The sequence below is a fragment of the Mus musculus genome, chromosome 7 (genome assembly GCF_000001635.26).
Source record: "Mus musculus strain C57BL/6J chromosome 7, GRCm38.p6 C57BL/6J".
Lineage (NCBI taxonomy): Eukaryota > Metazoa > Chordata > Mammalia > Rodentia > Muridae > Mus > Mus musculus.
This window is the reverse complement of record NC_000073.6, coordinates 59,476,152-59,494,955: the sequence shown is the minus strand read 5'-3', so window position 1 is coordinate 59,494,955 and position 18,804 is coordinate 59,476,152. Positions and strand designations below refer to the sequence as shown.

General features: G+C 44.3%; 1 long non-coding RNA gene and 10 other non-coding genes across 11 annotated transcripts in view; all 11 read left to right on the top strand.

The window, feature by feature from the left end:
• The window catches only part of Snhg14 (small nucleolar RNA host gene 14), a 1,177,441-nt gene that overhangs the window by 955,222 nt on the left and 203,415 nt on the right, over positions 1-18,804 (top strand). Inside the window, exons 104-108 of the long non-coding RNA NR_146211.1 lie at positions 10,248-10,293; positions 11,619-11,741; positions 12,122-12,167; positions 13,579-13,596; positions 14,001-14,022. This is a non-coding gene — a long non-coding RNA (small nucleolar RNA host gene 14). The remainder of the gene's footprint in view (positions 1-10,247; positions 10,294-11,618; positions 11,742-12,121; positions 12,168-13,578; positions 13,597-14,000; positions 14,023-18,804) is intronic.
• Positions 578-656, top strand: Gm24702. The gene has a single exon (XR_003946955.1). It is a non-coding gene; the product is annotated as a small nucleolar RNA SNORD115 (small nucleolar RNA).
• Gm25098 lies at positions 2,446-2,524 on the top strand. Its single transcript, XR_003946954.1, has one exon. It is a non-coding gene; the product is annotated as a small nucleolar RNA SNORD115 (small nucleolar RNA).
• On the top strand, positions 4,317-4,395 carry Gm26283. Its single transcript, XR_003946999.1, has one exon. It is a non-coding gene; the product is annotated as a small nucleolar RNA SNORD115 (small nucleolar RNA).
• On the top strand, positions 6,189-6,267 carry Gm26336. The gene has a single exon (XR_003947028.1). It is a non-coding gene; the product is annotated as a small nucleolar RNA SNORD115 (small nucleolar RNA).
• Positions 8,060-8,138, top strand: Gm26366. The gene has a single exon (XR_003947033.1). It is a non-coding gene; the product is annotated as a small nucleolar RNA SNORD115 (small nucleolar RNA).
• On the top strand, positions 9,930-10,008 carry Gm26390. The gene has a single exon (XR_003947027.1). It is a non-coding gene; the product is annotated as a small nucleolar RNA SNORD115 (small nucleolar RNA).
• Positions 11,804-11,882, top strand: Gm23254. The gene has a single exon (XR_003947068.1). It is a non-coding gene; the product is annotated as a small nucleolar RNA SNORD115 (small nucleolar RNA).
• On the top strand, positions 13,659-13,737 carry Gm22632. Its single transcript, XR_003947037.1, has one exon. It is a non-coding gene; the product is annotated as a small nucleolar RNA SNORD115 (small nucleolar RNA).
• Gm26200 lies at positions 15,531-15,609 on the top strand. The gene has a single exon (XR_003947043.1). It is a non-coding gene; the product is annotated as a small nucleolar RNA SNORD115 (small nucleolar RNA).
• On the top strand, positions 17,385-17,463 carry Gm24926. Its single transcript, XR_003947036.1, has one exon. It is a non-coding gene; the product is annotated as a small nucleolar RNA SNORD115 (small nucleolar RNA).

Below are 18,804 nucleotides of genomic sequence, written 5' to 3'. Positions count from 1 at the left end.
CACAGTTACTTTAATCACCCTCGAAATACCTATCTGTAGTTGTTTTATTCAATTATTTTTTTGTCCTATCCATAGAACTTGGGCAGCTCAACTTGAGTGTTGATACCTACAAAATGGTGAGGCTAAGGTCACCTTTGATGTGGCTGTTGCTTCGAGAGGAAGCAGTAAATCTTTATTGGAATGCCAGGGTTCCTTTGTGTGTCCACTGATGTTTCTCTATGGTAGCCAGGAAGACTTGTGTGTGCTGGGCTGGTAATACAAGAGGTAACCCCAGGACAGTTTCTACACAATGAAGTTGTACAAGTAGAGCTCCAGAAAAATGTCTCTCTCCTCTGACCTTTATTTAAAGAAGGGACAACAAGCGTCTTTACTTCTTTCCCTTTCCTCGTTAGGGAAGACATTCTTCCAAGTATCAAGAAAGGGAGCCCTTGCTTCCCTGGAAGACATTTCCTCCCAGCAATCCCTCTCCAGTTCCATATGACCATTCCTACTCTGAGCCAGTTTTGGAAAGGAAGGTAAGTGGTTGGATTAGGTTAGGTGATATCCAAGTAGAGGTAGCCGAATTCTGTCTAGGACTGGGTCAATGATGACAACCCAATGTCATGAAGAAAGGTGATGACATAAAATTCATGCTCAATAGGATTACGCTGAGGCCCAACCAGGGCGACAGGGTCACAAGAGGTCCGTTGACTCCTTGGGGGCTCTAGGGTGACTTCCCTGAAGTCCTCAGATGCCCTTGCCCTGTTTCCCATGAGAGGAAATATGGACATCTAGGGTGCACATTGGTTGGCAAACACTGCATGCCAACAAGCACCTAGTCCCACAATGGAACCTTGGGCATTTCTGCAAGGATCGCCCCTTGCTCATGACAATGTCTTTTCTGGTGTTTTGCAGTCATCTCATATGCCACCTTGGAAGGCAGAGAAACACAGATAATCAGGTAAGTGGTCAGAACATGGTAAAGCCTCCACATCCAGGTGACCTCCCCCTTCATGATTTGGCTTTCAATTCTCAGCCAGTTGGTCCTTTTGGAATTAGGGATAACAAAATGGTATACAACGGTACCAAAGGAGCTCGATTTAGGCTATGTTCTCCGAAGTACAACCCCTGGATTGTAACGTTTTAAGGAATGTGTTCAACTCCCGATAATTGTTTTTTCATAATTTTGACCTTCTTCTCATGGAGAGAGGAGGATGACATTTTTTGAATGTTGGGATCTCATACTTTGATGCTTACAATTTTATGGCAAATAGCTACAGGAGGACAACACTGGCCTCCAGGGCCTTATGGTACTCTTCCTTTCCCTTGACAGGGGAGGCCCAAGTGACAGATCCTTTCTTAGGTAAAAAGAAGGATTCTATGATATCCAAAAAGGCTGTCCTCCCCAGGATGGGTTCACAAAGGGCAATCCCTCTAGCAGTGATTCCAAAGATCTCACCCCAGAGTCAATTTACCAATTTGGATAGGGTGAGATATTCATTTTTACCTTGGTACCCACCACATTCCAAATTTCCTTCATGGTATCATTTAGGGCACTTACTGAACCTCACTGCAGAATCACTGAGGAAAAAAAGCTCTACACATTAGGTTGATACAGGGTAAGGCCAGGTGTTTAAAGAACCTAATTCCACTTTGATTCATAACACCAAGGCCTGACTTTAGTCCAGCAACAGTGCTTAAACTCACGTTTTACAGAAGGGCAACCCATAACACGTTGACAAAAATGGATACATGTATAGACATGGGTTCTGTGGCCTCGGTACAGGATTCTCAGGAGATTTTCAGGAATCACCTTTCACGGTGAGTCGGGTCGTACAACATAGACTTTACAGAGGTCTGATGCCACATTTGCTCTTTGAGCAAAAACACACAGTTACTTTAATCACCCTCGAAATACCTATCTGTAGTTGTTTTATTCAATTATTTTTTTGTCCTATCCATAGAACTTGGGCAGCTCAACTTGAGTGTTGATACCTACAAAATGGTGAGGCTAAGGTCACCTTTGATGTGGCTGTTGCTTCGAGAGGAAGCAGTAAATCTTTATTGGAATGCCAGGGTTCCTTTGTGTGTCCACTGATGTTTCTCTATGGTAGCCAGGAAGACTTGTGTGTGCTGGGCTGGTAATACAAGAGGTAACCCCAGGACAGTTTCTGCACAATGAAGTTGTACAAGTAGAGCTCCAGAAAAATGTCTCTCTCCTCTGACCTTTATTTAAAGAAGGGACAACAAGCGTCTTTACTTCTTTCCCTTTCCTCGTTAGGGAAGACATTCTTCCAAGTATCAAGAAAGGGAGCCCTTGCTTCCCTGGAAGACATTTCCTCCCAGCAATCCCTCTCCAGTTCCATATGACCATTCCTACTCTGAGCCAGTTTTGGAAAGGAAGGTAAGTGGTTGGATTAGGTTAGGTGATATCCAAGTAGAGGTAGCCGAATTCTGTCTAGGACTGGGTCAATGATGACAACCCAATGTCATGAAGAAAGGTGATGACATAAAATTCATGCTCAATAGGATTACGCTGAGGCCCAACCAGGGCGACAGGGTCACAAGAGGTCCGTTGACTCCTTGGGGGCTCTAGGGTGACTTCCCTGAAGTCCTCAGATGCCCTTGCCCTGTTTCCCATGAGAGGAAATATGGACATCTAGGGTGCACATTGGTTGGCAAACACTGCATGCCAACAAGCACCTAGTCCCACAATGGAACCTTGGGCATTTCTGCAAGGATCGCCCCTTGCTCATGACAATGTCTTTTCTGGTGTTTTGCAGTCATCTCATATGCCACCTTGGAAGGCAGAGAAACACAGATAATCAGGTAAGTGGTCAGAACATGGTAAAGCCTCCACATCCAGGTGACCTCCCCCTTCATGATTTGGCTTTCAATTCTCAGCCAGTCGGTCCTTTTGGAATTAGGGATAACAAAATGGTATACAATGGTACCAAAGGAGCTCGATTTAGGCTATGTTCCCCGATGTACATCCTCTGGTTTGTAACGTTTTAAGGAATGTGTTCAACTCCCGATAATCGTTTTTTCATAATTTTGACCTACTTCTCATGGAGAGAGGAGAATGACATTTTTTGAATGTTGGGATCTCATACTTTGATGCTTACAATTTTATGGCAAATAGCTACAGGGGGACAACACTGGCCTCCAGGGCCTTATGGTACTCTTCCTTTCCCTTGACAGGGGAGGCCCAAGTGACAGATCCTTTCTTAGGGAAAAAGAAGGATTCTATGATATCCAAAAAGGCTGTCCTCCACAGGATGGGTTCACAAAGGGCAATCCCTCTAGCAGATATTCCAAAGATCTCACCCCAGAGACAATTTACCAATTTGGATAGGGTGAGATATTCATTTTTACCTTGGTACCCACCACATTCCAAATTTCCTTCATGGTATCATTTAGGGCACTTACTGAACCTCACTGCAGAATCACTGAGGAAAAAAAGCTCTACATATTAGGTTGATACAGGGTAAGGCCAGGTGTTTAAAGAACCTAATTCCACTTTGATTCATAACACCAAGGCCTGACTTTAGTCCAGCAACAGTGCTTAAACTCACGTTTTACAGCAGGGCAACCCATAACACGTTGACACAAATGGATACATGTATAGACATGGGTTCTGTGGCCTTGGTCCAGGATTCTCGGGAGATTTTCAGGAATCACCTTTCACGTTGAGTCGGGTCGTACAACATAGACCTTACAGAGGTCTGATGCCACATTTGCACTTTGAGCAAAATCACACAGTTACTTTAATCACCCTCGAAATACCTATATGTAGTTGTTTTATTCAATTATTTTTTTGTCCTATCCATAGAACTTGGGCAGCTCAACTTGAGTGTTGATACCTACAGAATGGTGAGGCTAAGGTCACCTATGTTGTGGCTGTTGCTTCGAAAGGAAGCAGTAAATCTTTATTGGAATGCCAGGGTTCCTTTGTGTGTCCACTGATGTTTCTCTATGGTAGCCAGGAAGACTTGTGTGTGCTGGGCTGGTAGTAATACAAGAGGTAACCCCAGGACAGTTTCTGCACAATGAAGTTGTACCAGTAGAGCTCCAGAAACATGTCTCTCTCCTCTGACCTTTATTTAAACAAGGGACAACAAGCGTCTTGACTTCTTTCCCTTTCCTCCTTAGGGAAGACATTCTTCCAAGTATCAAGAAAGGGAGCCCTTGCTTCCCTGGAAGACATTTCGTCCCAGCAATCCCTCTCCAGTTCCATGTGACCATTCCTACTCTGAGCCAGTTTTGGAAAGGAAGGTAAGTGGTTGGATTAGGTTAGGTGATATCCAAGTAGAGGTAGCCGAATTCTGTCTAGGACTGGGTCAATGATGACAACCCAATGTCATGAACAAAGGTGATGACATAAAATTCATGCTCAATAGGATTACGCTGAGGCCCAACCAGGGCAACAGGGTCACAAGAGGTCCGTTGACTCCTTGGGGGGCTCTAGGGTGACTTCCCTGAAGTACTCAGATGCCCTTGCCCTGTTTCCCATGAGAGGAAATGTGGACATCTAGGGTGCACATTGGTTGGCAAACACTGCATGCCAACAAGCACCTAGTCCCACAATGGAACCTTGGGCATTTCTGCAAGGATCGCCCCTTGCTCATGAAAATGTCTTTTCTGGTGTTTTGCAGTCATCTCACATGCCACCTTGGAAGGCAGAGCAACACAGATAATCAGGTAAGTGGTCAGAACATGGTAAAGCCTCCACATCCATGTGACCTCCCCCTTCATGATTTGGCTTTCAATTCTCAGCCAGTCGGTCCTTTTGGAATTTGGGGATAACAAAATGGTATGCAAAGGTACCAAAGGAGCTCTATTTAGGCTATGTTCTCCGATGTACATCCCCTGATTTGTAACCTTTTTTAGGAATGTGTTTAACTCCCGATAATTGTTTTTTCATAATTTTGACCTACTTCTCATTGAGAGAGGAGCATGACATTTTTTGAATCTTAGGATCTCATACTTTGATGCTTACAATTTTATGGTAAATAGCTACAGGAGGACAATACAGGCCTCCAGGGCCTTATGGGACTCTTCCTTTTTCTTGACAGGGGAGGCCCATGTGACAGAGCCTTTCTTAGGGAAAAAGAAGGATTTTATGATATCCAAAAAGGCTGTCCTCCCCAGGATGGGTTCACAAAGGGCAATCCCTCTAGCAGATAATCCAAAGTTCTCACCCCAGAGAAAATTTACCATTGTGGAAAGGGTGAGATATTCATTTTTAACTTGGTGCCCACCACATTCCAAATTTCCTTCATGGTATCATTTAGGGCACTTACTGAACCTCACTGCAGAATCACTGAGGAAATAAAGCTCTACACATTAGGTTGATACAGGGTAAGGCCAGGTGTTTAAAGAACCTAATTGCACTTTGATTCATAACACCAAGGCCTGACTTGAGTCCAGCAACAGTGGTTATCCTCACGTTTTACAGCAGGGCAACCCATAACACCTTGACACAAATGGATCCATGTATAGACATGGGTTCTGTGGCCTGGTCCCAGGATTCTCGCGAGATTTTCAGTAATCACCTTTCACGTTGAGTCGGGTCTTACAACATAGACCTTACAGAGGTCTGATGCCACATTTGCACTTTGAGCAAAAACACACAGTTACTTTAATCACCCTCGAAATACCTATCTGTAGTTGTTTTATTCAATTATTTTTTTGTCTTATCCATAGAACTTGGGCAGCTCAACTTGAGTGTTGATACCTACAAAATGGTGAGGCTAAGGTCACCTGTGATGTGGCTGTTGCTTCGAGAGGAAGCAGTAAATCATATTGGAATGCCAGGGTTCCTTTGTGTGTTCACTGATGTTTCTCTATGGTACCCAGGAAGACTTGTGTGTGCTGGGCTGGTAGTAATACAAGAGGTAACCCCAGGACAGTTTCTGCACAATGAAGTTGTACCAGTAGAGCTCCAGAAACATGTCTCTCTCCTCTGACCTTTATTTAAAGAAGGGACAACAAGCGTCTTGACTTCTTTCCCTTTCCTCCTTTGGGAAGACATTCTTCCAAGTATCAAGAAAGGGAGCCCTTGCTTCCCTGGAAGACATTTCGTCCCAGCAATCCCTCTCCAGTTCCATGTGACCATTCCTACTCTGAGCCAGTTTTGGAAAGAAGGTAAGTGGTTGGATTAGGTTAGGTGATATCCAAGTAGAGGTAGCCGAATTCTGTCTAGGACTGGGTCAATGATGACAACCCAATGTCATGAAGAACGGTGATGACATAAAATTCATGCTCAATAGGATTACGCTGAGGCCCAACCAGGGCGACAGGGTCACAAGAGGTCCGTTGACTCCTTGGGGGGCTCTAGGGTGACTTCCCTGTAGTCCTCAGATGCCCTTGCCCTGTTTCCCATGAGAGGAAATGTGGACATCTAGGGTGCACATTGGTTGGCAAACACTGCATGCCAACAAGCACCTAGTCCCACAATGGAACCTTGGGCATTTCTGCAAGGATCGCCCCTTGCTCATGACAATGTCTTTTCTGGTGTTTTGCAGTCATCTCACATGCCACCTTGGAAGGCAGAGCAACACAGATAATCAGGTAAGTGGTCAGAACATGGTAAAGCCTCCACATCCAGGTGACCTCCCCCTTCATGATTTGGCTTTCAATTCTCAGCCAGTCGGTCCTTTTGGAATTTGGGGATAACAAAATGGTATGCAAAGGTACCAAAGGAGCTCTATTTAGGCTATGTTCTCCGATGTACATCCCCTGATTTGTAACCTTTTTTAGGAATGTGTTTAACTCCCGATAATTGTTTTTTCATAATTTTGACCTACTTCTCATTGAGAGAGGAGCATGACATTTTTTGAATCTTAGGATCTCATACTTTGATGCTTACAATTTTATGGCAAATAGCTACAGGAGGACAACACAGGCCTCCAGGGCCTTATGGGACTCTTCCTTTCCCTTGACAGTGGAGGCCCAAGTGACAGAGCCTTTCTTAGGGAAAAAGAAGGATTTTATGATATCCAAAAATGCTGTCCTCCCCAGGATGGGTTCACAAAGGGCAATCCCTCTAGCAGATATTCCAAAGATCTCACCCCAGAGACAATTTACCATTGTGGAAAGGGTGAGATATTCATTTTTAACTTGGTGCCCACCACATTCCAAATTTCCTTCATGGTATCATTTAGGACACTTACTGAACCTCACTGCAGAATCACTGAGGAAATAAAGCTCTACACATTAGGTTGATACAGGGTAAGGCCAGGTGTTTAAAGAAGCTAATTGCACTTTGATTCATAACACCAAGGCCTGACTTGAGTCCAGCAACAGTGGTTATCCTCACGTTTTACAGCAGGGCAACCCATAACACCTTGACACAAATGGATCCATGTATAGACATGGGTTCTGTGGCCTGGGCCCAGGATTCTCGCGAGATTTTCAGTAATCACCTTTCATGTTGAGTCGGGTCTTACAACATAGACCTTACAAAGGTCTGATGCCACATTTGCACTTTGAGCAAAAACACACAGTTATTTAATCACCCTCGAAATACCTATCTGTAGTTGTTTTATTCAATTATTTTTTTGTCTTATCCATAGAACTTGGGCAGCTCAACTTGAGTGTTGATACCTACAAAATGGTGAGGCTAAGGTCACCTGTGATGTGGCTGTTGCTTCGAGAGGAAGCAGTAAATCTTATTGGAATGCCAGGGTTCCTTTGTGTGTTCACTGATGATTCTCTATGGTAGCCAGGAAGACTTGTGTATGCTGGGCTGGTAGTAATACAAGAGGTAACCCCAGGACAGTTTCTGCACAATGAAGTTGTACAAGTAGAGCTCCAGAAAAATGTGTCTCTCCTCTGACCTTTATTTAAAGAAGGGACAACAAGCGCCTTGACTTCTTTCCCTTTCCTCCTTAGGGAAGACATTCTTCCAAGTATCAAAAAGGGAGCCCTTGCTTCCCTGGAAGACATTTCGTCCCAGCAATCCCGCTCCAGTTCCATGTGACCATTCCTAATCTGAGCCAGTTTTGAAAAGGAAGGTAAGTGGTTGGATTATATTAGGTGATATCCAAGTAGAGGTAGCCGAATTCTGTCTAGGACTGGGTCAATGATAACAACCCAATGTCATGAAGAAAGGTGATGACATAAAATTCATGCTCAATAGGATTACGCTGAGGCCCAACCAGGGCGACAGGATCACAAGAGGGTCTGTTGACTCCTTGGGGAGCTCTAGGGTGACTTCCCTGAAGTCCTCAGATGCCCTTGCCCTGTTCCCCATGAGAGGAAATGTGGACATCTAGGGTGCACATTGGTTGGCAAACACTGCATGCCAACAAGCACCTAGTCCCACAATGGAACCTTGGGCATTTCTGCAAGGATCTCCCCTTGCTCATGACAATGTCTTTTCTGGTGTTTTGCAGTCATCTCATATGCCACCTTGGAAGGCAGAGAAACACAGATAATCAGGTAAGTGGTCAGAACATGGTAAAGCCTCCACATCCAGGTGACCTCCCCCTTCATGATTTGGCTTTCAATTCTCAGCATGTCAGTCCTTTTGGAATTAGGGATAACAAAATGGTATACAAAGGTACCAAAGGAGCTCAATTTAGACTATGTTCTCCGACGTACATCCCCTGGTTTGTAACGTTTTAAAGAATGTGTTCAACTCCCGATAATTGTTTTTTCATAATTTTGACCTACTTCTCATGGAGAGAGGAGGATGACATTTTTTGAATGTTGGGATCTCATACATTGATGCTTACAATTTTATGGCAAATAGCTCCAGGAGGACAACACTGGCCTCCAGGGCCTTATGGTACACTTCCTTTCCCTTGAGAGGGGAGGCCCAAGTGACAGATCCTTTCTTAGGTAAAAAGAAGGATTCTATGATATCCAAAAAGGCTGTCCTCCCCAGGATGGGTTCACAAAGGGCAATCCCTCTAGCAGATATTCCAAAGATCTCACCCCAGAGACAATTTACTCATATGGATTGGGTGAGATATTCATTTTTGCCTTGCTGCCCACCACATTCCAAATTTCCTTCATTTTATCATTTAGGACACTTACTGAACCTCACTGCAGAATCACTGAGGAAAAAAAGGTCTAGACATTAGGTTGATACAGGGTAAGGCAACGTGTTTAAAGAACCTAATTCCACTTTGATTCATAACACCAAGGCCTGATTTGAGTCCAGCAACAGTGCTTACACTCACGTTTTACAGCAGGGCAACCCAAATCACCTTGACACAAATAAATCCATGTATAGACATGGGTTCTGTGGCCTGGGCCCAGGATTCTCGGGAGATTTTCAGGAATCACCTTTCACGTTGAGTCTGGTCTTTCAACATAGAACTTACAGAGGTCTGATGCCACATTTGCACTTTGAGCAAAAACACAGTTACTTTAATCACCCTCAAAATACCTATCTGTAGTTGTTTTATTCAATTATTTTTTGTCTTATCCATAGAACTTGGGCAGCTCAACTTGAGTGTTGATACCTACAAAATGGTGAGGCTAAGGTCACCTGTGATGTGGCTGTTGCTTCGAGAGGAAGCAGTAAATCTTTATTGGAATGCCAGGGTTCCTTTGTGTGTCCACTGATGTTTCTCTATGGTAGCCAGGAAGACTTGTGTATGCTGGGCTGGTAGTAATACAAGAGGTAACCCCAGGACAGTTTCTGCACAATGAAGTTGTACCAGTAGAGCTCCAGAAAAATGTCTCTCTCCTCTGACCTTTATTTAAAGAAGGGACAACAAGCGTCTTGACTTCTTTCCCTTTCCTCCTTAGGGAAGACATTCTTCCAAGTATCAAGAAAGGGAGCCCTTGCTTCCCTGGAAGACATTTCGTCCCAGCAATCCCGCTCCAGTTCCATGTGACCATTCCTACTCTGAGCCAGTTTTGGAAAGGAAGGTAAGTGGTTGGATTATGTTAGGTGATATCCAAGTAGAGGTAGCCGAATTCTGTCTAGGACTGGGTCAATGATGACAACCCAATGTCATGAAGAACGGTGATGACATAAAATTCATGCTCAATAGGATTACGCTGAGGCCCAACCAGTGCGACAGGGTCACAAGAGGTCCGTTGACTCCTTGGGGGGCTCTAGGGTGACTTCCCTGTAGTCCTCAGATGCCCTTGCCCTGTTTCCCATGAGAGGAAATGTGGACATCTAGGGTGCACATTGGTTGGCAAACACTGCATGCCAACAAGCACCTAGTCCCACAATGGAACCTTGGGCATTTCTGCAAGGATCGCCCCTTGCTCATGACAATGTCTTTTCTGGTGTTTTGCAGTCATCTCACATGCCACCTTGGAAGGCAGAGCAACACAAATAATCAGGTAAGTGGTCAGAACATGGTAAAGCCTCCACATCCAGGTGACCTCCCCCTTCATGATTTGGCTTTCAATTCTCAGCCAGTCGGTCCTTTTGGAATTTGGGGATAACAAAATGGTATGCAAAGGTACCAAAGGAGCTCTATTTAGGCTATGTTCTCCGATGTACATCCCCTGATTTGTAACCTTTTTTAGGAATGTGTTTAACTCCCGATAATTGTTTTTTCATAATTTTGACCTACTTCTCATTGAGAGAGGAGCATGACATTTTTTGAATCTTAGGATCTCATACTTTGATGCTTACAATTTCATGGCAAATAGCTACAGGAGGACAACACAGGCCTCCAGGGCCTTATGGGACTCTTCCTTTCCCTTGACAGGGGAGGCCCAAGTGACAGACCCTTTCTTAGGGAAAAAGAAGGATTCTCTGATATACAAAAAGGCTGTCCTCCCAAGGATGGGTTCACAAAGGGCAATCCCTCTAGCAGATATTCCAAAGATCTCACCCCAGAGACAATTTACCAATGTGGATAGGGTGAGATATTCATTTTTACCTTGGTACCCACCACATTCCAAATTTCCTTCATGGTATCATTTAGGGCACTTACTGAACCTCACTGCAGAATTACTGAGGAAAAAAATCTCTACACATTAGGTTGATACAGGGTAAGGCCAGGTGTTTAAAGAACCTAATTCCACTTTGATTCATAACACCAAGGCCTGACTTTAGTCCAGCAACAGTGCTTACACTCACGTTTTACAGCAGGGCAACCCATAACACGTTGACACAAATGGATACATGTATAGACATGGGTTCTGTGGCCTCGGTCCAGGATTCTCGGGAGATTTTCAGGAATCACCTTTCACGTTGAGTCCGGTCGTACAACATAGACCTTACAGAGGTCTGATGCCACATTTGCACGTTGAGCAAAAACACACAGTTACTTTAATCACCCTCGAAATACCTATCTGTAGTTGTTTTATTCAATTACTTTTTTGTCCTATCCATATAACTTGGGTAGCTCAACTTGAGTGTTGATACCTACAAAATGGTGAGGTTAAGGTCACCTGTGATGTGGCTGTTGCTTCGAGAGGAAGCAGTAAATCTTTATTGGAATGCCAGGGTTCCTTTGTGTGTCCACTGATGTTTCTCTATGGTAGCCAGGAAGACTTGTGTGTGCTGGGCTGGTAGTAATACATGAGGTAACCCCAGGACAGTTTCTGAACAATGAAGTTGTACAAGTAGAGCTCCAGAAAAATGTCTCTCTCCTCTGACCTTTATTGAAAGAAGGGACAACAAGCGTCTTGACATCTTTCCCTTTCCTCCTTAGGGAAGACATTCTTCCAAGTATCAAGAAAGGGAGCCCTTGCTTCCCTGGAAGACATTTCGTAAGAGCAATTTCTCCCCAGTTCTGTGTGACCATTCCTACTCTGAGCCAGTTTTGGAAAGGAAGGTAAGTGGTTGGATTAGGTTAGGTGATATCCAAGTAGAGGTAGCCGAATTCTGTCTAGGACTAGGTCAATGATGACAACCCAATGTCATGAAGAAAGGTGATGACATAAAATTCATGCTCAATAGGTTTATGCTGAGGCCCAACCAGTGCGACAGGGTCACAAGAGGTCCGTTGACTTTTTGGGGGGCTCTAGGGTGACTTCCCTGAAGTCCTCAGATGCCCTTGCCCTGTTTCCCATGAGAGGAAATGTGGACATCTAGGGTGCACAGTGGTTGGCAAACACTGCATGCCAACAAGCACCTAGTCCCACAATGGAACCTTGGGCATTTCTGCAAGGATCGCCCCTTGCTCATGACAATGTCTTTTCTGGTGTTTTGCAGTCATCTCACATGCCACCTTGGAAGGCAGAGAAACACAGATAATCAGGTAAGTGGTCAGAACATGGTAAAGCCTCCACATCCAGGTGACCTCCCCCTTCATGATTTGGCTTTCAATTCTCAGCCAGTCGGTCCTTTTGGAATTAGGGATAACAAAATGGTATACAACGGTACCAAAGGAGCTCGATTTAGGCTATGTTCTCCGATGTACATCCCCTGGTTTGTAACGTTTTAAGGAATGTGTTCAACTCCCGATAATTGTTTTTTCATAATTTTGACCTACTTCTCATGGAGAGAGGAGAATGACATTTTTTGAATGTTGGGATCTCATACTTTGATGCTTACAATTTTATGGCAAATAGCTACAGGAGGACAACACTGGCCTCCAGGACCTTATGGGACTCTTCCTTTCCCTTGAGAGGGGAGGCCCAAGTGACAGATCCTTTCTTAGGGAAAAAGAAGGATTCTATGATATTCAAAAAGGCTGTCCTCCCCAGGATGGGTTTACAAAGGGCAATCCCTCTAGCAGATATTCCAAAGATCTCACCCCTGAGACAATTTACCAATGTGGATAGGGTGAGATATTCATTTTTACCTTGGTACCCACCACATTCCAAATTTCCTTCATGGTATCATTTAGGGCACTTACTGAACCTCACTGCAGAATCACTGAGGTAAAAAAGCTCTACACATTAGGTTGATACAGGGTAATGCCAGGTGTTTAAAGAACCTAATTGCACTTTGATTCATAACACCAAGGCCTGACTTGAGTCCAGCAACAGTGGATACCCTCACGTTTTACAGCAGGGCAACCCATAGCACCTTGACACAAATGGATAAATGTGTAGACATGGGTTCTGTGGCCTGGGCCCAGGATTCTCGGGAGATTTTCAGGAATCACCTTTCACGTTGAGTTGGGTCTTACAACATAGACCTTACAGAGCTCTGATGCCACATTTGCACTTTGAGCAAAAACACACAGTTACTTTAATCACCCTTGAAATACCTATCTGTAGTTGTTTTATTCAATTATTTTTTTTGTCCTATCCATAGAACTTGGGCAGCTCAACTTGAGTGTTGATACCTACAAAATGGTGAGGCTAAGGTCACCTGTGATGTGGCTGTTGCTTCGAGAGGAAGCAGTAAATCTTTATTGGAATGCCATAGTTCCTTTGTGTGTCCACTGATGTTTCTGTATGGTAGCCAGGAAGACTTGTTTGTGCTGGGCTGGTAGTAATAAATGAGGTACCCCCAGGACAATTTCTGCACAATGAAGTTGTACCAATAGAGCTCCAGAAAAATGTCTCTCTCCTCAGACCTTTATTTAAAGATGGGACAACAAGCGTCTTGACTTCTTTCCCTTTCCTCCTTAGGAAAGACATTCTTCCAAGTTGCTTCCCTGGAAGATATTTCGTCCCAGCAATCCCTCTCCAGTTCCATGTGACCATTCCTACTCTGAGCCAGTTTTGGAAAGGAAGGTAAGTGGTTGGATTAGGTTAGGTGATATCCAAGTAGAGGTAGCCGAATTCCGTCTAGGACTGGGTTAATGATGACAACCCAATGTCATGAAGAAAGGTGATGACATAAAATTCATGCTCAATAGGATTACGCTGAGGCCCAACCAGGGCGACAGGGTCACAAGAGGTCCGTTGACTCTTTGGGGGGCTCTAGGGTGACTTCCCTGAAGTCCTCAGATGCCCTTGCCCTGTTTCCCATGAGAGGAAATGTGGACATCTAGGGTGCACATTGGTTGGCAAACACTGCATGCCAACAAGCACCTAGTCCCACAATGGAACCTTGGGCATTTCTGCAAGGATTGCCCCTTGCTCATGGCAATGTCTTTTCTGGTGTTTTGCAGTCATCTCACATGCCACCTTGGAAGGCAGAGAAACACAGATAATCAGGTAAGTGGTCAGAACATGGTAAAGCCTCCACATCCAGGTGACCTCCCCCTTCATGATTTGGCTTTCAATTCTCAGCCAGTCGGTCCTTTTGGAATTAGGGATAAAAAATGGTATACAACCGTACAAAAGGAGCTCGATTTAGGCTATGTTCTCCGATGTACATCCCCTGGTTTGTAACGTTTTAAGGAATGTGTTCAACTCCCTATAATTGTTTTTTCATAATTTTGACCTACTTCTCATGGAGAGAGGAGGATGACATTTTTTGAATGTTGGGATCTCATACCTTGATGCTTACAATTCCATGGCAAATAGCTTCAGGAGGACAACACAGGGCTCCAGGGCCTCATGGGAGTCTTCCTTTCCCTTGACAGGGGAGGCCCAAGTGACAGACCCTTTCTTAGGGAAAAAGAAGGATTCTATGATATCCAAAAAGGCTGTCCTCCCCAGGATGGGTTCACAAAGGGCAATCCCTCTAGCAGATATTCCAAAGATCTCACCCCAGAGACAATTTACCAATGTGGATAGGGTGAGATATTCATTTTTACCTTGGTACCCACCACATTCCAAATTTCCTTCATGGTATCATTTAGGGCACTTACTGAACCTCACTGCAGAATCACTGAGGAAAAAAAGCTCTACACATTAGGTTGATACAGGGTAAGGCCAGGTGTTTAAAGAACCTAATTCCACTTTGATTCATAACACCAAGGCCTGACTTTAGTCCAGCAACAGTGCTTACACTCACGTTTTACAGCAGGGCAACCCATAACACGTTGACACAAATGGATACATGTATAGACATGGGTTCTGTGGCCTCGGTCCAGGATTCTCAGGAGATTATCAGGAATCAACTTTTTATGTTGAGTCGGGTCTTACAACATAGACCTTACAGAGGTCTGATGCCACATTTGCACTTTGAGCAAAAACACACAGTTATTTTAATCACCCTCGAAATACCTATCTGTAGTTGTTTTATTCAATTATTTTTTTGTCCTATCCATAGAACTTGGGCAGCTCAACTTGAGTGTTGATACCTACAAAATTGTGAGGCTAAGGTCACCTGTGATGTGGCTGTTGCTTCGAGAGGAAGCAGTAAATCTTTATTGGAATGCCAGGATTCCTTTGTGTGTCCACTGATGTTTCTCTATGGTAGCCAGGAAGACTTGTGTGTGCTGGGCTGGTAGTAATACAAGAGGTAACCCGAGGACAGTTTCTGAACAATGAAGTTGTACAAGTAGAGCTCCAGAAAAATGTCTCTCTCCTCTGACCTTTATTTAAAGAAGGGACAACAAGCGTCTTGACTTCTTTCCCTTTCCTCCTTAGGGAAGACATTCTTCCAAGTATCAAGAAAGGGAGCCCTTGCTTCCCTGGAAGACATTTCGTCCCAGCAATCCCTCTCCAGTTCCATATGACCATTCCTACTCTGAGCCAGTTTTGGAAAGGAAGGTAAGTGGTTGGATTAGGTTAGTTGATATCCAAGTAGATGTAGCCGAATTCTGTCTAGGACTGGGTCAGTGATGACAACCCAATGTCATGAAGAAAGGTGTTGACATAAAATTCATGCTCAATAGGATTACGCTGAGGCCCAACCAGGGCGACAGGGTCAGAAGAGGTCCGTTGACTCCATGGGGGGCTCTAGGGTGACTTCCCTGAAGTCCTCAGATGCCCTTGCCCTGTTTCCCATGAGAGGAAATGTGGACATCTAGGGTGCACATTGGTTGGCAAACATTGCATGCCAACAAGCACCTAGTCCCACAATGGAACCTTGGGCATTTCTGCAAGGATCGCCCCTTGCTCATGACAATGTCTTTTCTGGTGTTTTGCAGTCATCTCATATGCCACCTTGGAAGGCAGAGAAACACAGGTAATCAGGTAAGTGGTCAGAACATGGTAAAGCCTCCACATCCAGGTGACCTCCCCCTTCATGATTTGGCTTTCAATTCTCAGCATGTCAGTCCTTTTGGAATTAGGGATAACAAAATGGTATACAATGGTACCAAAGGAGCTCGATTTAGGCTATGTTCCCCAATGTACATCCCCTGGTTTGTAACGTTTTAAGGAATGTGTTCAACTCCCGATAATTGTGTTTTCATAATTTTGACCTACTTCTCATGGAGAGAGGAGAATGACATTTTTTGAATGTTGGGATCTCATACTTTGATGCTTACAATTTTATGGCAAATAGCTACAGGAGGACAACACTGGCCTCCAGGACCTTATGGGACTCTTCCTTTCCCTTGAGAGGGGAGGCCCAAGTGACAGATCCTTTCTTAGGGAAAAAGAAGGATTCTATGATATTCAAAAAGGCTGTCCTCCCCAGGATGGGTTTACAAAGGGCAATCCCTCTAGCAGATATTCCAAAGATCTCACCCCTGAGACAATTTACCAATGTGGATAGGGTGAGATATTCATTTTTACCTTGGTACCCACCACATTCCAAATTTCCTTCATGGTATCATTTAGGGCACTTACTGAACCTCACTGCAGAATCACTGAGGTAAAAAAGCTCTACACATTAGGTTGATACAGGGTAATGCCAGGTGTTTAAAGAACCTAATTGCACTTTGATTCATAACACCAAGGCCTGACTTGAGTCCAGCAACAGTGGATACCCTCACGTTTTACAGCAGGGCAACCCATAGCACCTTGACACAAATGGATAAATGTGTAGACATGGGTTCTGTGGCCTGGGCCCAGGATTCTCGGGAGATTTTCAGGAATCACCTTTCACGTTGAGTTGGGTCTTACAACATAGACCTTACAGAGGTCTGATGCCACATTTGCACTTTGAGCAAAAACACACAGTTACTTTAATCACCCTTGAAATACCTATCTGTAGTTGTTTTATTCAATTATTTTTTTGTCCTATCCATAGAACTTGGGCAGCTCAACTTGAGTGTTGATACCTACAAAATGGTGAGGCTAAGGTCACCTGTGATGTGGCTGTTGCTTCGAGAGGAAGCAGTAAATCTTTATTGGAATGCCAGGGTTCCTTTGTGTGTCCACTGATGTTTCTGTATGGTAGCCAGGAAGACTTGTTTGTGCTGGGCTGGTAGTAATAAATGAGGTACCCCCAGGACAATTTCTGCACAATGAAGTTGTACCAATAGAGCTCCAGAAAAATGTCTCACTCCTCAGACCTTTATTTAAAGATGGGACAACAAGCGTCTTGACTTCTTTCCCTTTCCTCCTTAGGAAAGACATTCTTCCAAGTTGCTTCCCTGGAAGATATTTCGTCCCAGCAATCCCTCTCCAGTTCCATGTGACCATTCCTACTCTGAGCCAGTTTTGGAAAGGAAGGTAAGTGGTTGGATTAGGTTAGGTGATATCCAAGTAGAGGTAGCCGAATTCCGTCTAGGACTGGGTTAATGATGACAACCCAATGTCATGAAGAAAGGTGATGACATAAAATTCATGCTCAATAGGATTACGCTGAGGCCCAACCAGGGCGACAGGGTCACAAGAGGTCCGTTGACTCCTTGAGGGGCTCTAGGGTGACTTCCCTGAAGTCCTCAGATGCCCTTTCCCTGTTTCCCATGAGAGGAAATGTGGACATCTAGGGTGCACATTGGTTGGCAAACACTGCATGCCAACAAGCACCTATTCCCACAATGGAACCTTGGGCATTTCTGCAAGGATCGCCCCTTGCTCATGACAATGTCTTTTCTGGTGTTTTGCAGTCATCTCACATGCCACCTTGGAAGGCAGAGAAACACAGATAATCAGGTAAGTGGTCAGAACATGGTAAAGCCTCCACATCCAGGTGACCTCCCCCTTCATGATTTGGCTTTCAATTCTCAGCCAATCGGTCCTTTTGGAATTAGGGATAACAAAATGGTATACAACGGTACCAAAGGAGCTCGATTTAGGCTATGTTCTCCGATGTACATCCCCTGGTTTGTAACGTTTTAAGGAATGTGTTCAACTCCCGATAATTGTTCTTTCATAATTTTGACCTACTTCTCATGGAGAGAGGAGGGTGACATTTTTTGAATGTTGGGTTCTCATACTTTGATGCTTACAATTCCATGGCAAATAGCTTCAGGAGGACAACACAGGCCTCCAGGGCCTAATGGGAGTCTTCCTTTCCCTTGACAGGAGAGGCCCAAGTGACAGACCCTTTCTTAGGGAAAAAGAAGGATTCTATGATATCAAAAAAGGCTGTCCTCCCCAGGATGGGTTCACAAAGGGCAATCCCTCTAGCAGACATTCCAAAGATCTCACCCCAGAGACAATTTACCAATGTGGATAGGGTGAGATATTCATTTTTACCTTGGTACCCACCACATTCCAAATTTCCTTCATGGTATCATTTAGGGCACTTACTGAACCTCACTGCAGAATCACTGAGGAAAAAAAGCTCTACACATTAGGTTGATACAGGGTAAGGCCAGGTGTTTAAAGAACCTAATTCCACTTTGATTCATAACACCAAGGCCTGACTTTAGTCCAGCAACAGTGCTTACACTCACGTTTTACAGCAGGGCAACCCATAACACGTTGACACAAATGGATACATGTATAGACATGGGTTCTGTGGCCTCCGTCCAGGATTCTCGGGAGATTTTCAGGAATCACCTTTCACGTTGAGTCGGGTCTTACAACATAGACCTTACAGAGGTCTGATGCCACATTTGCACTTTGAGCAAAAACACACAGTTACTTTAATCACCCTCGAAATACCTATCTGTAGTTGTTTTATTCAATTATGTTTTGTCCTATCCATAGAACTTGGGCAGCTCAACTTGAGTGTTGATACCTACAAAATTGTGAGGCTAAGGT